Here is a 19,149-nt window from a genome sequence, read left to right on the forward strand (position 1 = left end):
GGGCCCTTATAATATATTTGGGCTACGTTTCAGGCTATTACTATAATATAGTATAGGATTGTCTAAGTAGCTTTATTTAATTGGTTAGTAATTATAAAAGCGTTATCGAATCCCAACTTATCTTTTAGTATTAATTTAAAATCTATTACCAAACTATATTATATACAATTGGAAGGTAGAATCGGGTATAATTCTCCTAGTGTTTTATTTTAAAGAATTTTCGAAGTATAGTATATTAAACAATTAGCTACAAAGGGGTCCACATCGCCTATTATACCCGGCTACTAATATTATACTACTACGAATCGTCTTATTTTATTATAGTCTAGATGCGCCGTAGTAATCCTAGAATATAGCTTATAAATTACTCTTATTCGCAATATACCTAAGGGCACCACCAACTTTCTAAATCGTATTAGGATCTTCTTATGAACAATAAATTAATATCTATTTTCCCCCCAACGAACCATATCTCAATAAATTTCGAAGTCTATACTAATCTTATTCTCCAAAAATAACCGGTCTATTAGAATATACCCTTCTAATAATCCTTCGGACGAACTAGGCGCTTCCCGATTTAATTCTATAATCTTGGTGTTGATAGTTATAATAAGGGGTGCCAAATTTAGAGTCGCTACCGAAGGTATATTCGTCGGAATAGGTTATAGTCCCGTCTATTAATATTTTAAAGATTCGGATAGTCTAATATACTTACTACTTTGCTTTTTAAATTTTTAAATCCTTAGACTTTCTAAATAGAGTATCTACTATGCTATTATCCTTTCCTAATTAATATAATATAACGAAATAGTATTACGTTAGGAATTCCGCCCATCCTGCTTATTAGAGGTTTAGCAGCCGCTTTATACTAAAATACTTTAGGGCCTTATAGTTGGTAATTACTAAGAGAGGTATCTATAACCCTACTAATTCTAACCGCTAATATTATAATATTCGAATAATAATTATTAATTCCTTATTATAAATAGAGTAGTTATACTCTGTATTGTATATAGTCTTAAAGAAGAAGGCTACCGGCTTCTATTCGCCCTCTACCTCCTATAAAAATATACTAACTATTATACTATTGGAAGTATTTATTTCCATCCGAATTGGTTAATTATATTAGAAGTAAGCTAAGATCGGAGTTTGTAAAAGTTGTAATTTAAATTCCTCAAATATAGATTAGTAACCTTTATTCTAAGTATATTCTTCCCCTTTCCTTATTAGGGCGATTAATAGTTTTACAATATAGTTATAATCTTTAATGAATTTCTAATAAAAATTGTAGAAGCTTAAGAAAGACTATACCCCCTTTATATTAATTAATACCTACTAATCTTTAATAATAGTAATTTTCTAAGGATCTACCGCTATACTGTCTTTTTTAATAATAAATCCCAAGAATTTAATCCTCTTAATATAAAATTCGTATTTATCGAAGTCGGCCTATAATCTAATAGCTTCTAAACGTACTAAGACTTTCTTAATGTAAATATTATACTCCTCTAAATTATTCGAAAAAATAAGGATATTATTAATATAAGCGCTATATAAATTATTCAAATAGCCTATTAAAATATTATTAATATATTAATAGAAAGTAGACAGTCTATTAATTAAATTGAATAGGAGTACTTTATATTTATACGCCCCGTATCGGGTTTGGAAGGTTATTAACTTTTTATTATCCGGGTATATATAAATATAATAAAATACTTATTATATATCGATCTTTATAAAGATCTTAGCTTGGTTAATATGGGCAATCGTCTCTTCTATTAAAGGTAATAAATACCGATCCTTCCTAGTAATAGCGTTAAATTTACAATAGTCTACGCAAAATTGTAAATTACTATTAACTTTTAGAATAAAAAGAATAAGCGTTACTTATAGGGTAGAGCTACTTTTAATAAAACCTTTTATAAGAGCCTTATTTATGTACTTACAATAAGCCTCTAATTCATCGATAATTATCTTATATAATAGGCTATATCCGAATTCCTCCAATCTAGTGCCTTCCTCGAATTTAATTTTATAGTCGCTAGACCGATATTCTAGGAGGGTATTAAATTACTTCTTACTAAAAATATCGAAATACTAATAAACATATTCGGGTACTTCTCGCTTAATTCTATCCTAAAATTCTATTTTATCCTCCACTAATATTTAATCTTTCCGTCACTAGTCTTTAATAAAGCGATCTAAGTTATGGAAACTAATAACTCCTATATATTCTTTTTTAGTAAATTTTAGGAATACTTCTGCCCCAACAACGGCTAAATTATTATAATATTTATATTAGCTAATACCGTCCCTTTTTAATTGATATTATCCTTGCACATCCTTCCCTTAAAGTAGGTCTTCCTCTTTTTCCTTTTCTAATATCGCTATATATTCTCAATGGAATAGTAATTTCTCCTCCTCGATTAAAGTTTATTAATTATAAAATTCCCGTTCTATTTTTACTAAAGCGCTATTCTCCCTTTACTAATACCGGCGGACCTCGGGGTCCGTAAATAATTCTATCGGGTAATTAGGGTTCCTTTCGGGAATTAATTTAGTAGTAGGTTATTGGAATTTTTAGAAAGCTATTTCTAATTCGTTAATATAACGTTAAATAGCTTCTAAGTCGGCCGATTTCATTTTCCTCTCTAATACCTCCTCCTCCTCTTTAATTTCTAGAAAGATAAAATATTGGTTTTGTATGTCTATAAGGACCTTGTATCGTTATATCTAATACTTCCCTAAGATTAGGTTATATTTCAAATTAATAATAATTATTACTTCGTTAAATAATATCTGGTACTAAACATATAAAATACTGCGCAAGTATAAATCGATAGTCTCGCTTCGTAGACTATCGTATCCTCCTATAGCGTAGGGCTTAAAACTATATATTTATTTAATACCTATACTAATAAGGTGATTTACAAACTTCTTACTTATAAAGATATTTCTGTTTACTCCCGAATTAATAAATATATTATTAGTAAATAAGGACTTTTTATTATTTACTATAATATAAGAAGTAAGTAACGCTTCCCCTCCCAAATAACCGTTTAAAAAATTCCTATATACTGTTATTTCTATTACTTCTATCCTTATATTGCTTAGATTAATATTTGCTAACTTATCCTCTAAGAGGGAATTTACGATTCCTAAAGTAGTTAATTTTCCAAATTATTTTCGGCCTCGGCCTTACGAACGAATTGATCTACCAGCTCATTAATAATAATAGTCTTATTCCCTATGCTATAACTATAGCGCCTTATTGGCATAGGGTCCTTCTCCAATTCTCTAGAGGGGAAAACCGTACGGTATTAAACACCGCCGAATAAAAACCCCTAGCTCTATTTCGGTTGTAGTTCTCTACGCCGCTCCTACTTTGCTTATAATTATAACGGTTTTTACCTACCGTTATAATAAATTAATTTTGTCTCTCCTACTGCTATATTATCCCAATACTAGAATAATAAGGACAATAGGAATAGGACTAGATTAAGCGTACTTCTTCTTCTATTACCCTTCTATCTTATTCCCTACCGCTCCTTCCTCCGCCTTTTTCCTACTTCCCCGTCCTATCTCCCTATTTATTATTCTACTTCTCCGCCTCCTTACTCCGTTTATAAATACTTCCTCCCTATTATTTATTTTATTACCCTACGGATTTATATTTATTTATAATAGTATAAAGACCCTTTTCCCTTATTTATATAATTTCCTACGCAACGCCCCTTCTTAATCTTTCTCTTCCTTCCTCCCTATTATACCTTCTAATAAAATAGTTTCCTCCGGCCGTTATTACCCTAGTCCGATCGATTTAATTTCCGATATAGAAGGTCCCTCTCTTAGTGTATCCCTAGGCCCTACGTCCCTTATAATTGTATTTCTAGAGCTTATATTCCTTATTTGTACCCTTTGTAATTTCTTTAATAATTGTCTTCCCTTAAACTAGTATAACTTCCTTCTTTATTCTCTTTGGTTTTTATACTAATTTAATTAATATTATTTGTAAAATTCTTTACCTTTATTATACTTTAGATTTCGCTTCCGTCTTACGCAGTAATAAATTTAATTCCTCTAACGCTTTCTATAAAATTATTATTAAGAAAATTTATTTTATTTTAGTAATTAATAAATTTCTTATTCTTTATATTTCCTTTCCTTTATTATTATTTAACTTTTATCTTAGCCGGTAGTACCTAGAACGCTACCTATTTCTATACTTATAAAATATATATATTAAATATTCCTATAGGCCTATATAACGCCCGTAACGTTATTTAAACGGCAGTTATTACTATAATATTAAATAGTTAGAATAGGTTCGAATTTAATTTAAATGCCTTTGTTCGTATTACTAACAATTTTATCCGTCGTATATATATTTATTTAGAGCGTAACGAGCTACTTACTAACTATAAGCGTCTTCTTTACGCTATTAGTTATAATATTATTGATTTTTAGTAAAAGGGTTACTATAAGCTAATTATAAAAGATATTCGCTATAGTCGTATCCCTTCTCTTCCTAGTAGTAATACTATAAACCTAATTCGGATTATATCCAGTTCTAATAGTAGTACTATTATTCCTATACGTATTATATCTAGTAATAATAATTTTACTACTTTTATTCGTATAATTTTTAATTTTAATAGTAATAATTCTATTTCTAATAACCCTATAGCTATCGACCCTCTTAACCGCCCCCTTATAAATAATAATTAAGTCTAATAGCGCTGTAAAGTTACTGCGAATTAAGTTCGTATAATAGAATTATTTAAATAGTTTCTTAAGCGCAATTAAACGCTCGTTAAATAATATTTTTCGGTTCTTACTATAGCTATAGTTCAAATAGTTCCTATAATTAATATAATTATTTCCTCCCTACTCCTATCCTCCTATTTTAATATTATTAATATTCTATATTCTTTTTAGGAATGCCTTACAATTTCTTTATACTATTCCTCCTTTAATTTAATTACTAAATAGTACTTTTTCAACCTCCCTAATTTTAATACTTATAATAAAATTCTTTCGGCTTTAATTCCGTTGTTTAGGAACTTTTAGAATTCCTCTTTTATTAATAGCTAAGCTTCTGGGTTGTCCTAAAAGTTAATATCTGTATTGAGGCAATTTAGGATAATATAGGCGAAGGTCTCTTTTTCGAATCTATAAGCGTAAATAAGGGTTAGGACGTTTAGTATTTTCCTCCTATAAAAGAAGGCCCGGAGGCTAATAATTTCTATTCTAATTTAAATAAGGAGGGAGCTCTTCGCTTTAGTTAATAAGTATAGTTCTTCTTTATCTTCTCCTAGTTTTTAGCGTTTTCCCTTCTTCTTTTTTATACCAACTATATATTACTAAATAGCCTCTCTATTAAATTTAGGGGTAAGGTCGGCAATAGTAAATTCGTACTGTCGTCCTAATTTTATTACCGCTGCCGTTAAATAGTAATTATAATATAATATTTATTCCTAATTCGTTGTATTTTCTAATTATTCCTCCTGGTCGGCGGCTATTAATTCTAAGATTTATAATAGTAGTAGTAGGGTCTCTAAATCTAGGGGGGGACCGGCTACTATTACTAGTAATTTTTCTATCGGCGCTTATTCTTCGGCTTATTATACTTTAACTACGCTATTTTCTAATTTATTAGCGGGTAGCCAACCTTTTAATCGTTGTACTTAAACGTAATTAAAGACTTAAGTTATTATTCCCTATACGAACCGGGCTTGGTCCGTCCGGGCGAACCTTTCCTTGAAGGTTCGGACCCTCTTATTAAGGTAGAGGTCGAGCGGCGGATAGAATATTTCCGTCTCTAGGTTTTTTATTAGCGTAGTTTTATACGCCCTAGCGACAATTTTCAAGCACTTAGTCTAATATTTCGCTAGCCTAATTACAATCCTTCGTAGTTTCCTATTAATTTTAGTTGGTTAGTAGAATATTGAAGTTCTATATATAATAGTGCTACAAATACATTTAGTATATATTTCCCTTACCCGAGTAAAGGAGTAACCTTATATCTTTACTACTAATTTTATAAGTATATTCATTTAAATTATTATTTTTTTTTTTATTATTTTTATATAAACCCTATAATTAAATTTATAATTTAGCTATACCCCTAGGAATTGTATTAATTCCGTCGGTTGAAGTACAATATCCCCGAATTAGAAAGTTTCTATCCTTAGTACCCTTATCCGTATAAAATATATTAATTCTATTTTAATTATTTCGAATTCTATACCTCTCGCTCCTACCTATTCCGAATATACCTCCTATATTATTTATAGTATCCGGCAATTCTCTTTAGTAGTACGGGCTACTACTATAATATTAGTATCGTTTATAAAACCGACCGTAATTATATTTAGGATTATTACTAACTTCTAATATAATAGGGTAATAAAGAGAATAAATAGAATAAGGGAGAGGGGGGAGTTTTATAATATACTAATAGTAATTATATAAGGGCGGAACATTTCGTTGTTAAAAAAGAGGGAACCCCTTCTATCGGCGACGAAGTTTACTACCTATTTAATAATTTATATTAGGAACTATATTTCCTATAGAATATATAAAAATTACTTATAATTAATTCTATTGAACGCTCCTTTTAAATTAAAGAGTATAAAGGACGTTATAATTCTAAGTTTCTAAACTATATATACCGTATTAGTAATTACCTAAATTATAAACTCTATTAAATAGTTTATCCAGTTACCTATTTAATCCTCCGGTAAGAGGTTGAACTCTTCGGCTACTTATATAAATCTCTTAGCTACAAATACTTTAAAGATTTTTCTTATATTACTAAATAGTAATATCGGTTTTTATACGCCCGCTAACTTTTATTAGGTAATACTCTTTCTAAACTTTTTAAGAATAATAATTTTCGTATTCTTAAACCGCTATAAGAAGTAACCGAATTGGAGGCTGGCGGATATTAAATATACTATAGCCTACTGGAATAATTGCCTATATAATTTTAAAAATCTATTTAAATATTAATCGACCCCGGGGGCCTTATTAAGTACTATTTAGGAGAATACGTCCTAAATATCCTCTTCGTTAATTAAATTGCTAATAATTATCGGGTTAATACCTTTTAGTAATTTAATCCAATTTAGTAAATAATCTATTAGGACCTCTACTTTCGGGAAAAAACAATTAGTAAAGATCTTAGTCTTACTACTATAGTCTCCAATTTCTATTACCCCTTTGTAGGTTTAAAGGATTAATAGTTTGGATGGATTTATTAATTAATAGCTTCGGGTCTAAGCCTATTATTTTAATAGCCAAAATCGATTTAAATTCTTCGAGGCCTCGGCGACGCTATTGCGCTACGTAGCTTATTAGGCCTTCGTAATAATCCTCTTCTTTTTTATTATAGTTTTAATAAATTCCCTTTAATTCAATACTATTTAGTACCTAAACTACTCCCAATATATCCTCTATACTTCTTTTATAGCTATTTTATATTTTAATATCTATTAATTCACTCTCCTCCTTCAACCTTTCTTCCGGTACGGGACGAATTCTTCTATAATATTTATAAATTCTCCGTCGAATTTATAAAAAGCGAATTTAAGGTCCTCTATTATATTAATCCTTTTTAGGACTAATATTCATTTCTCCGACGCCTCCTTTACTTTTTCTATATTTATAAAATTCTAACTATATCCTCCTTCTTCTTTAATTTTTTTATTTTTTCTTCCTACTTAAACCTAAATTTCCTAAAGGTAATAGTCCGAACCGGTTTATTCGTATTACTACGCTCCCTAATACTTAATTTCGACTCCGGGTAATAATTATATATAGTCGATCGTTCTATCCTTCTCTCTTCGTATTATATTCCTAAATTTAATTAATTTACTATAGAGGGTAAATAAATTGAATTTCTAATATCGTACTTATATAAGGAAGCGAATAGCCCCTAAGCTAATCCTATTCTCTAAATCCTAATTAGAATAGTAGAAGTTAAAATCCTTAATAGTAATTAAATTTCCCATTAGAGGTCTAGCTTTAATAAATTCGAAAAGTAGTAACCCCTATTAATATTTTAATATTCCCTATATAAGGATAAGAGAGTAAATAAAATAAATAGTCGTTAAATCCTTTAAATTCTTAAATGTAACTATAGTCCAATTTTTCCCAGCTTAGAAGTTTAAATCCTTTAAATTCTATTTCTTATTTATATATATTATTACCCTTCCCTTCTCCGAATAATTAACCTTAAAATACCTTCTACCTCTAGGACGATAAATATCCCTATTCAAATTTCTATCCAATTCCTAAATTACTATAATATTGTAAGTCTCCTCTTATTTAAATAAAAATTTTCCCCTCTTATACAACTTCCCTATATTTTAATAGAATATTTTTAGTTAGACTATTAATTACTTTAAAATAGGGTTCCTTCTAATCCCTCGGCGGAGGATAAGGGTATTATTTTCCTAGGGGGGGTTGTAGTCGTATAAACGCTATTACCGCTATACGGCCAACTTCCCCCTACGCTTTATAAACGTATATAATATCTATTTATTAAACTTTATAGGGTTATAGGCTTCGGCCGGCTAGATAGGCCGATTAATTTTTTCGGCCGTCCCCTCTTTATACCTCCTTTAATATATCTCTTTAGGGTAATAATAATATAGGAATTAGGGGGAGCGTTTAGTAGAACGCCCTTATTTATAATCTCTATTGTTAATTCTAATACTTTTCCGGCTAGGTTCTTATAAGGGGCGAACGCTTATAGCCTCTTAATGTATATAATAAACGCCTTTATAATTGCCTTCCGGAAAATAGGGCACTCCTTACAATTATATGTATAATACCCCTTCTTCCTATATAATTTATAATAAACGAATAATTTATTATTATTAAACGGACAATTTATTTCGCTAAAATAATCTCCTTTATATTTAGCCTCGCTATAGCGGGCGTAGATATTATTTTAATAGTAGAATTTTACTGTATGTCCGATTCCTTAATATTTAAAGTATTACTAAACGTTACTTAAAGTTTAGAACGGTTCGTATAGGTATATACTACCGTCCTAAAGAAAAAGGTTATCCTAGAGGAAGTACACTACTAATATAATAACGACTTCTATAAGGAATAAGCCTCTATTCTCTCTATTTCTTCTCTTCTATAATTGAACTTTAATAATAAATACCTCCGGGTTCCTCTCTTTTACTATATTCGAAATAACTTCTACTATAGTATAATTATTAACGCTATTCTAAAGTATACCCCGAACTAATATACCTACAATACTTATAGTAATAAAAGTATTAAGGCCGAAAACTTCTTTAACCTACACTTAATTTCGCTAATATTAAGTACGTATAAACTCGTTAAATATAATTATATAATCTCTAGTTATTAGTATCCTAATAATTATACGGACTATTAAACCGGGTTTCTTCTTACTTAAATAAATAATTAGGGTCGTCTTCGTATTTTTATTCGAATAATTTATAAATTTAATGGCAATTATCGCTCCTTTAATAATAAATTACTACTCGAAGTTAGAAGGAATAAACTTCTTAATAGTAGTAAATAATTATTAAAAAGTAATACCAATCTTACTCAAGCTAACTTTTACTATAATATTGGCCTAATGCTTCGGCGCTTTTTAAACGCCCTTCTTAATCTCCTTTAAAATATCCTTCTTTAAATTATTAAAATCCTTCTTAGTAATAAACTAATCGGTTCTAACTTTATTAACTTCGGGTCGTATAAACCTACTTTTTCTAATATATACCTTCGCGAATTCAAAAAGTAATTCTCGAACCTAATAATAATCTTTAATCGAAATAGTATTGTAATCTATAGATTTATTTACTCTAGCAATAAATTTCTTTAATATTTTATTATCTTCTTCCGTTTTATCCAAGGTCTTCGTAGTGAGTGCGGCTTCGGGATCGTTGCATACTGAAATTTCCGCGAGTGGGTTGTAAATGCTATTTTCGAATTTACAAATACTGCTATCGATAGCTATTAATAACGACGATATAATGCTATTGCTACGCTCGTCGTAGGATATCGTAAGGGACGTAAACGACCCTCCTAAATCGATTGCCGTTGTTAATTTTCGTTTTGGAGCACTCCTCGACCAGAAATCGGCGTTTCCGGTTTTAAAGCAGTTTTTCCAACTTATTAATATAATTAGAATTATTATACTTATTAAGGCAGTCCCTAAAACAACAATTAGTCTATTTATAAACGAAATACTTATTTTCCTCGAGCAATTTACGAGTCTCCTCCTGAAATATTTCGGGTATATTGCGGGAATCCGAGCCCTTAGTTACGAATAACGAAGAGGAAGAGGACGAACCCTTAGCCTTACTAGAGGTATTCGGGTAAAATAATTAAGAAAATATATTCTTATTATCCTTATCCTTACCCTTATCCTTATACTTAGCCTTCTATAGACGCTAGCTATTTTCAATGCATTTCTTAGCTATACGTATAAAGGTTGAAAAATCAACTGTATCTTTACTGTATTTAAATAATAAAATATTCTAAATATTAATAGGGAACTTCTAATTAAATTCCTACTTCCAAATATCCGCCGGGCGGTTATATTCTCCGGCTAAGCGTATAAAAGTATTATAGAAGTCCTAGAAATCCTAGTTCATCTAATACTAAAGTTTATTAAATTCGAGAATCGCCTTCTCTTTATAATTATAATTGTAATATTTATTCTTCAAATAATTAAGCAATTCTTAGGATATTTTAAAACAATAAGAATCCAATCCCAAATATAATTCTAAATCCTAAGCGGCTTTACCAGCCGTACGATTCTTATTATATATTTTTTTTACCTTATTATTAAAAAAGTAATCGGCATTCAATTTAAATTTATTTTAAATATAATAATACTAAATATTGAAGGTAATAATATCCTTTTCCTTCTTATTATAGAAGTATAGTAGGTCCTTTTCCTTTACTAATAATCGGCTAATATTAGAGGTAAAAAGGTTAGAGGCTAGGGTACCCTTTCGTTTATTATTATTTAAATTATTATCCTCCGTACGCCGTTCGGAGGTCTTCTAAATAATTAGGTCGATAGTAACCTTTTTCTTCTACTTCCTCAAATCTATATTTTCTCTAGTAAGGCGGGTAATAACGGTATTTAAATCCGTAATCTCTCCCTCCTTTAAAGCGACCTCTATTCCTAATTCCTCTATTTAAACCTTAATAATAGTAAATATATTCTTAGCTATTAATAATTTACGGCGGATTAGGGCGAGATCGTACTTAATTTTATTTAATTCAATTAATAACTTAAGATATTCGTAGTATCCTTCGGGATCCGTTTAATTACAAAAACGGTTTAGGGACGGATTCCGGTCATTATACAAACCCCAATAGTCAAGACGGGAGTTACCTCTATTATTAGAATCGCTATCTCTACTATTATTATTTGCCTAACTACCTATAGTAGAGTTCAATTTAGCGAACCCGAAGTAGAATTCCTCTATTAAGTCGGCATTCTTTTTGCAAAGCGAAGTATTCTTGTAGTATAACTATTATAATTCGTCTATATAATTAGTAACTATAGGGGTAGAAATACTTAAATTAATTAAGGTATTCTTAAAGAGAATTACCTTCTTCTAAAGTTGAAAGTTTTTATCCTTGGCCGACTTCTAATAATTAAGGAAATTATAGTATACTTATATATTTTACCCAAATTAATATTCAAGTTAATAGTAATAATTTAGTATTTATATTATTAAACGAATACTGCTTCTATAAGGATAATATACAACTTAATCTTTTAAAAGATCGTTTCCAAACCGGTAAAGTCCTAATAAATATTCTAGAACGTAGGCAGGTCTACTAGCAGAGGTCCCGTACGTACTTCGTTGTAATATAAATAATCCGACCAATACTCCTTATTAACAACCGTTAGTGGACGGAAGGTAAATAAAGGATTGTTACTCTTCTTAGAATAGTACTTCGCAATTGCACTAATCTTCGTATATAGGAATTCGTACAAATCTTCCTTCTTAAAAGTATAACGAATATTAGCTATCTTATTAGTAATTTCCTAATTAAAAAACGCAATCGCTTCTTCGATATTATCGGATACCTCTTTACTGTTTAAATTAGATATATTTAAGGTCCTAAATTAAGCGTCCTATTTATCCTTAATAATAATAATATTTAATAAATATTAGCGAAAAGCGTTATCCTACTCTACTACAAATTCGGGGGTAATAAGGATATCGTTGACATTAAAAGCAACCTATTCAGCAGCAACCTTATCCTTCTAAGCTCTAATAACCTATTTCTAAGCCTTACTCGCTTAAATAATCACAGCGGCAAACACTTTTAACGTAGTACTCTACTTCTTTAGCGAGGCCTAAGCCGTCGCTTTTTCCTCAAAGGTATACGCTATCGTAGTATAACTTTAATAATACACTACAATTAATTTTACTTATTTTCTGAAGTAATAGGATATTTAGTTTCTTCCCTAGAAAGTATAAAATTGATCTTGTAATTGTTACAAGCGACGTGGTCACGAGAGACAGAGCTTAACACGTTAATTCCAGGTCTATAGTAGAATCACAAGATAAAGAAGAAAAGAAGGAAACGTACAAAGGTGCGTGCAAGCTCTGGGGTTTTGACCTAGGGCTTGTGCGCCGGCCTAGTGCGCCGTCCCGGCAACGGGTCGGTCACGTGCCACGACTGTACGGTTTCCCCATATCAAGGCCTGTCCGCCAGTGCCGTAACACTAGAAATGGAAATGTTCTATCTATTATTTAACCTCTATTTTAATAAAAAGGTCCGGGCCTTTAAAGAAAGGTTTATTTAAATAGATTAAACCTAATCCGTTTAAGGGATACTAATTTAGGTTTTTAATTATATTTAAATATAATAATTTAAAGGTTAATTACCCGCCAATAAATTAGAGAATAGTATAATTAAAGCTCGGTAGGCCGAAGTATAAGTATTAATAAAAAAGCTATTAGTAATAGTAGTTAGTCCCTTTTTGGATTTAAGGATTTAATTTTTACTATTGTAAGTCCTAAAGTTCATAGCCGCCGATTGGGAAGAATGATTAAAAGATATAATAAATTGGGAATAGGTGTTGTACTATAATTATTACTTAATAGTAATAATAGTAAAATTAAAGTAATAGTACAAATTTACTATTATTAATCTTACTTCTAGATTTAGTAAAGAGGCTATTTAGCGATATATAGTCGGTACGAAGAAAAAGAAAGGAAGACGTTGAAAATTAGGAGAAGACGAACAAGAATTGTACTTATTAATTAAAGTAAAGAGTTCCCTCCTTATTTAAGTTAGGATGGAAATTATTAGCCTCCGCGCTTTCCTCTATCGGAGGAAAGTATTGAATATCCTAACCCCTATTTACGCCTATAGATTTAAAAAGGAAATTTTCGTTTATATTATTGTAAATTACTTTAATACGGAGACTATCTTCTAGGATAATTTAAAAGTTTAGTTACTAATAAAAGAGGAATTTTAAAATTTCCTCAACAACGGAATTAAAGCCGAAAGAATCTTATTATAAGCGTTGAGGCTAGGGAGGTTAAGACAATATTGTTTAGTAATTAAATTAGAGGAGGAGTAGTATAAAGAAATTGCAAAGTACTTTTAAGAGGAAGAGCGAAATATTAATAATATTAGAATAAAAAGATGGAAATAGGGAAGAAATAATTATATTAATTATAAGAATTATTTAAATTGTAATTATAGTAAGAATTGAAAAATACTATTTAATAAACGTTTCATTACGTTTAAGAAGCCATTCGAATAATTTTATTATACAACTTTGGTTCGTAATAACCTTATAGTGTTATTAGACCTAAGTATTGTTTATAAGGGGGCGGCCGGGAGTATTAACGGTTATAGGGCTATTAGGAATAGAATTACTATTATTAAAATTGGAAATTATATAAATAAAAGTAGTAAAATTACTATTACCGGATATAATATACGTAAAAGTAATAGCGCTATTACTAAAATTAAATATAACCTAAATTGGGTTTATAATATTACTATTAGAAAAAGAAGGGATATAATTATAATAAATATCCCTTATAATTAATTTGTAGTAACCCTTCTACTAGAATTCGATAATATTATAACCTATAATATAAGGAAAATGTTTGTAGTTAGTAGGTAGGTTGTTCTACTCTAAATATATATATATATATATATAATAAATAAAATTATTAACGGTACGAACGAAGGTATTTAAATTGTAGTTATACTTATTCTAACTACCTAATACTATAATAATAGCTATCGTTTAAATAGTGTTATAGGCGTTGTAAAGGCTAATAGGGATATCTAATATATATATCTTATAAATATAGATATAAGTAGTATTCTAGGTACCGTTAATTAGGAATATAGAAGTTAAATAATACTAAAAGAAAAATAGAGAATAAAAGACTTACTAATTGCTAAAATAAAATAAATCTTTTTAGTAATAATTTTATAAAAGGCGTTAGGGGAATTAAATTTATTATTAATTAATAGTCTTATTCCCTATACTATAACTATAGCGCTTTATTGGTATAGGGTCCTTCTCTAGTTCTCTAGAGGGGAAAAGCGTACAGTATTAAGCACCGCCGGATAAAAACCCCTAGCTCTATCTCGGTTGTAATTCTCTATACCGCTCCTACTTTACTTATAGTTATAATAATTCTCACCTACTACTACAACGAACTAATCTCATCTCTCCTACCGCTATTTTATTCTAATTCTAAAATAATAAAAATAATAGGAATAAAACCGGACTAGGCGTATTACTTCCTTTACTACCCCTCTATTTTACTCCCTACTGCTCCTTCCTCCACCCTCTCCTTACTTCCCTATCCTATTTTCCCATTTATTACTCTACTTCTCCGCTTCCTTATCCTATTTATAAATACCTCCGCTCTATTATTTATTCTATTACCGTACAGATCCACCTTTATTTACAATAGTATAAAGACCCCCTTCCCTTATTTATATAATCCCCTATATAACGCCCCTTCTTAATCCTCCTTCTCCTTCTTCCCTATTGTAACTTCTAATAAAATAATTTCCTCCGGTTATTATCGCCCTAATTTAATCGATTTAACTTCTAATATAGAGGGTCCCTCCCTTAGTATATTCTTAGGCCTTATATCCTTTATAATTTTATTTTTAGAATTTATATTCTTTATTTATAACCTTTATAATTTCCTTAATAATCATCCTCCTCCGAACTAGTATAGCTTCCTTCTTCGTCCTCCTTAACCCTTATATAAATTTAATTAATATTATTCGTAAGATTCTTTACTTTTACTATATTTTAAATTTTACTTCCGTCCTACGTTTTAATAATAAATTTAATCCCTTTAATAACTTCTATAAAATTATTATTAAAAAGATTTACTTTATTTTTTAATTAGTAGGTTCCCTATCCTCTATATTTCCTTCCCTTTATTAGTATTTAACTTCTATCCTAATTAGTAGTACTTAAAACGCTACCTACGTTTATACTTATAAAATATATATATTAAACATTTCCTTCAGGTTTTATAATACCTATAATACTATTTAAATGATAATTATTACTATAATATTAAATAGTTAAGATAGGTTCGAATATAATTTAAATACCTTTATTCGTATTATTAATAATTTTGTCCGTTGTATATATATTCGTTCAGAGTAGGACAAACTGCCTATTAACTACAAATATTTTCCCTACGCTATTAACTATAATATTACTAAATTTTAGTAAAAGGGTTATTATAAATCAATTATAAGGAATACTTATTATAATTTTATCCCTTCTCTTCCTAGTAGTAATACTATAAATTTAATTTAAATTACATTTAATTCTAATAGTAGTATAGTTACACTTTTACGTATTATATTTAATAATAGTAATTTCGTTATTCTTATTCGTATAGTCTCTAATTTTAATAATAGTAATTCCGTTCTTAATAACCCTATAACTATTAATACTCCTAGTTACCCCTTTATAGATAATAATTAAGTTTAATAGCGCTATAAAGTCATTATAAATTAAATTCGTATAATTGAATTATTTAAATAGCTTTTTAAATACAATTAAACGCTTATTAAATAATATTCTTCGGTTCTTACTATAATTACAATTTAAATAACTCCTATAATTAATATAATTATCTCCTCCCTATTCCTATCCTTTTATTCCTATATTATTAATATTCTATATTCTTCTTAAAAATACCTTACAACCTCCTTATATTACTCCTCTTCTAATTTGACTATTAAATAATATTCTTTTAACCTTCCTAACCTTAATACCTATAATAGGATTCTTTTATTTTTAATTCTATTGTTTAGGAATTCTTAGAATTCTTCTTTTATTAGTAATTAAATTTCTAAGTTCGTTTAAAAGTCGGTATCTATATTAAAACAATTTAAGATAATATAAATAAAGGTCTCCTTTTCGAATCTATAAGCGTAAATAGGGGTTAAGACGTTTAATACTTTCCTCCGGTAGAGGAAGGCCCGAAGGCTAATAATTTCCATCCTAACTTAAATAAGGAAGGAGCTCTTCGCTTTGATTAATAGGTATAATTCTTCCTTATCTTTTTCTAATTCTCAACATCTTCCTTTCTTCTTCTTTGTACTAACTATATATTATTAAATAGCCTCTCTACTAAATTTAAAGGTAAAATTAATAATAGTAAATTTGTATTATTACCTTAATTTTATTATTACTATTATTAAATAGTAATTATAGTATAATACCTATTCCTAATTCATTATATCTTTTAATTATTCCTCCTAATCGGCGGTTATTAACTTTAGGACCTATAATAGTAATAGTAAGGTCCCTAATTCCAGAGGGGGACTAACTACTATTATTAATAATTTCTCTATTAATATTTATAATTTAGCCTATTAAACCTTAACTATACTACTTTTTAATTTATTAGTAAATAATTAACCTCTTAATTATTATATTTAAATATAATTAGAAACCTAAACTATTATCCCCCGGACGAACCGAGCTTAATCCATCCGGATAAACCTTTTTTTAAAAATTCGGACTCTTTTATTAAAGTAGAAGTTGAATAATAGGTAAAATATTTCTATCTCTAAGTTTCTTACTAGCGTAGCTTTATACGCCCCAATAATAATTTTTAAATACTTAATTTAATATTTTACCAACCCAATTACAATCCTTCGTAATTTTCTATAAATTTTAATTAATTAGTAAAATACCGAAGCTCTATATATAATAATACCATAAATATATTTAATATATATTTCCCTTACTTAAGTAAAGGAGTAACCCTATATCTTCGCTACTAATCTCGTAAATATATTCATCTAAATTATAATTTCTTATTTTACTACTTTTATATAAACCCTATAATTAAGTTTACGGTCTAATTAAACCCCTAGGAATTACATCAATTCTATTAGTTAAAGTATAATATCCCCGAATTAGAAAATTTCCGTCCTTAGTACCTTCGTCTATATGAAATATATTAATTCCGTTTTAATTACTTTAAATTCTATACCTCTCGCCCCTACCTATTCTAAATAATCCTCCTATACTACTTATAGTATCTAACAATTTTCTTTAATAACACGGGCTACCGCTATAATATTAATATTATCTACGAAACCGACTATAATTATATTCGAGATTATTACTAACTTCTAATATAATAGGGTAATAAAGAGAGTAAATAAAATAGGAGAGAGGGGAGAGCCTTATAATACGCTTATGATAATGATATAAGGGCGGGATATTTTATTATCGAAAAAAAATAAACCTCTTCTTTTAGCAACGAAGTTCGTTACTTACTTAATAATTTATATTAGAAATTATATTTCCTATGGAGTATATAAAAGCTACCTATAATTAACTCTATTGAACGCTCTCTTCAAATCTAAAATTATAAAGGATATTATAGCTTTAAATTTCTAAACTATATATATTATATTAATAACTACCCGGACTATAAATTCTATTAAATAACCTACCTAATTACCTATTTAACCCTCTAATAGGAGGTTAAACTTTTTGACTACCTATATAAATCTCTTAATTATAAATATTTTAAACATTTCTCCTACATTATTAAATAGTAATATCGGCCTCTATACGCCTACTAACTTCTATTAGGTAATATTCTTTCTAAACTTCTTAAGGACAATTACCTTCGTATCTTTAAACTACTATAGGAAATAGCCGAATCGGAGGCTAATAAATATTAAATATACTATAATTTACTACAATAATTACCTATATAATTTTAAAAATCTATTTAAATATTAATCGATCCTAAGAGCCTTATTAAGCACTATCCGGGAAAGTATATCCTAAATATCCTCTTTATTAATTAATTCGCTAGTAACTATCGGGTTAATACTTTCTAATAATTCGGTCCAATTTAATAAATAATTTATTAAGACTTCTACCTTTAGGAAAAAACGGTTAGTAAAAATCTCGGCCTTACTACTATAATTTCTAATTTCTATTACCCCTTTATACCATAGCGGAAAAATATGGCTGGCGTCTAGCGTAGACGGGGGGTTCTGCACCAGATATTTGATCTGCACCAGATTTCACAGCTGGGCCAGACGATTTCATCTGGTCCAGACGACTGAGGGGAGCATTTGATTGGCTGAGAGGTCTTCTCCCTTTTCCCCTCTGAAGCAGTGCGCTAAGTGTTCAAATTTCAGCAATCCTTTACAGCGAAGTCTATCAAGTGCACGGACCATGTCAAGGAAGCTGCTGATTGTGACAGCTAATGTCAATGGGATGGTGATGTCTTACAGCAGTCATGCTCGCGCGCACGGACCGCCCATTCAATCAACCCTGCACGCCAGGCAATTACAACACCTATGCGCTGTAACAATACGCCAAGTCCGACGCACCTAAAGCGCGCACAATTGAAGCCATCACGAAATCACAACACCACGCAGTACGCAATCGCACCGCACCGCACATCACAAAGACAAATGCAACAAGATAAACCACGAAGACAACGAAATGCGACACGTAGCAATGCACACAGAACAATTGGACAATCCGTTATTTTCATTCGCACTATAGAAGCAAGACATCGGGCCTAATAGAGGTAGTCTTGGTGACAGTAATCGTGACAGGTGCAA

Source organism: Neurospora crassa, linkage group II (genome assembly GCF_000182925.2).
Source record: "Neurospora crassa OR74A linkage group II, whole genome shotgun sequence".
Lineage (NCBI taxonomy): Eukaryota > Fungi > Ascomycota > Sordariomycetes > Sordariales > Sordariaceae > Neurospora > Neurospora crassa.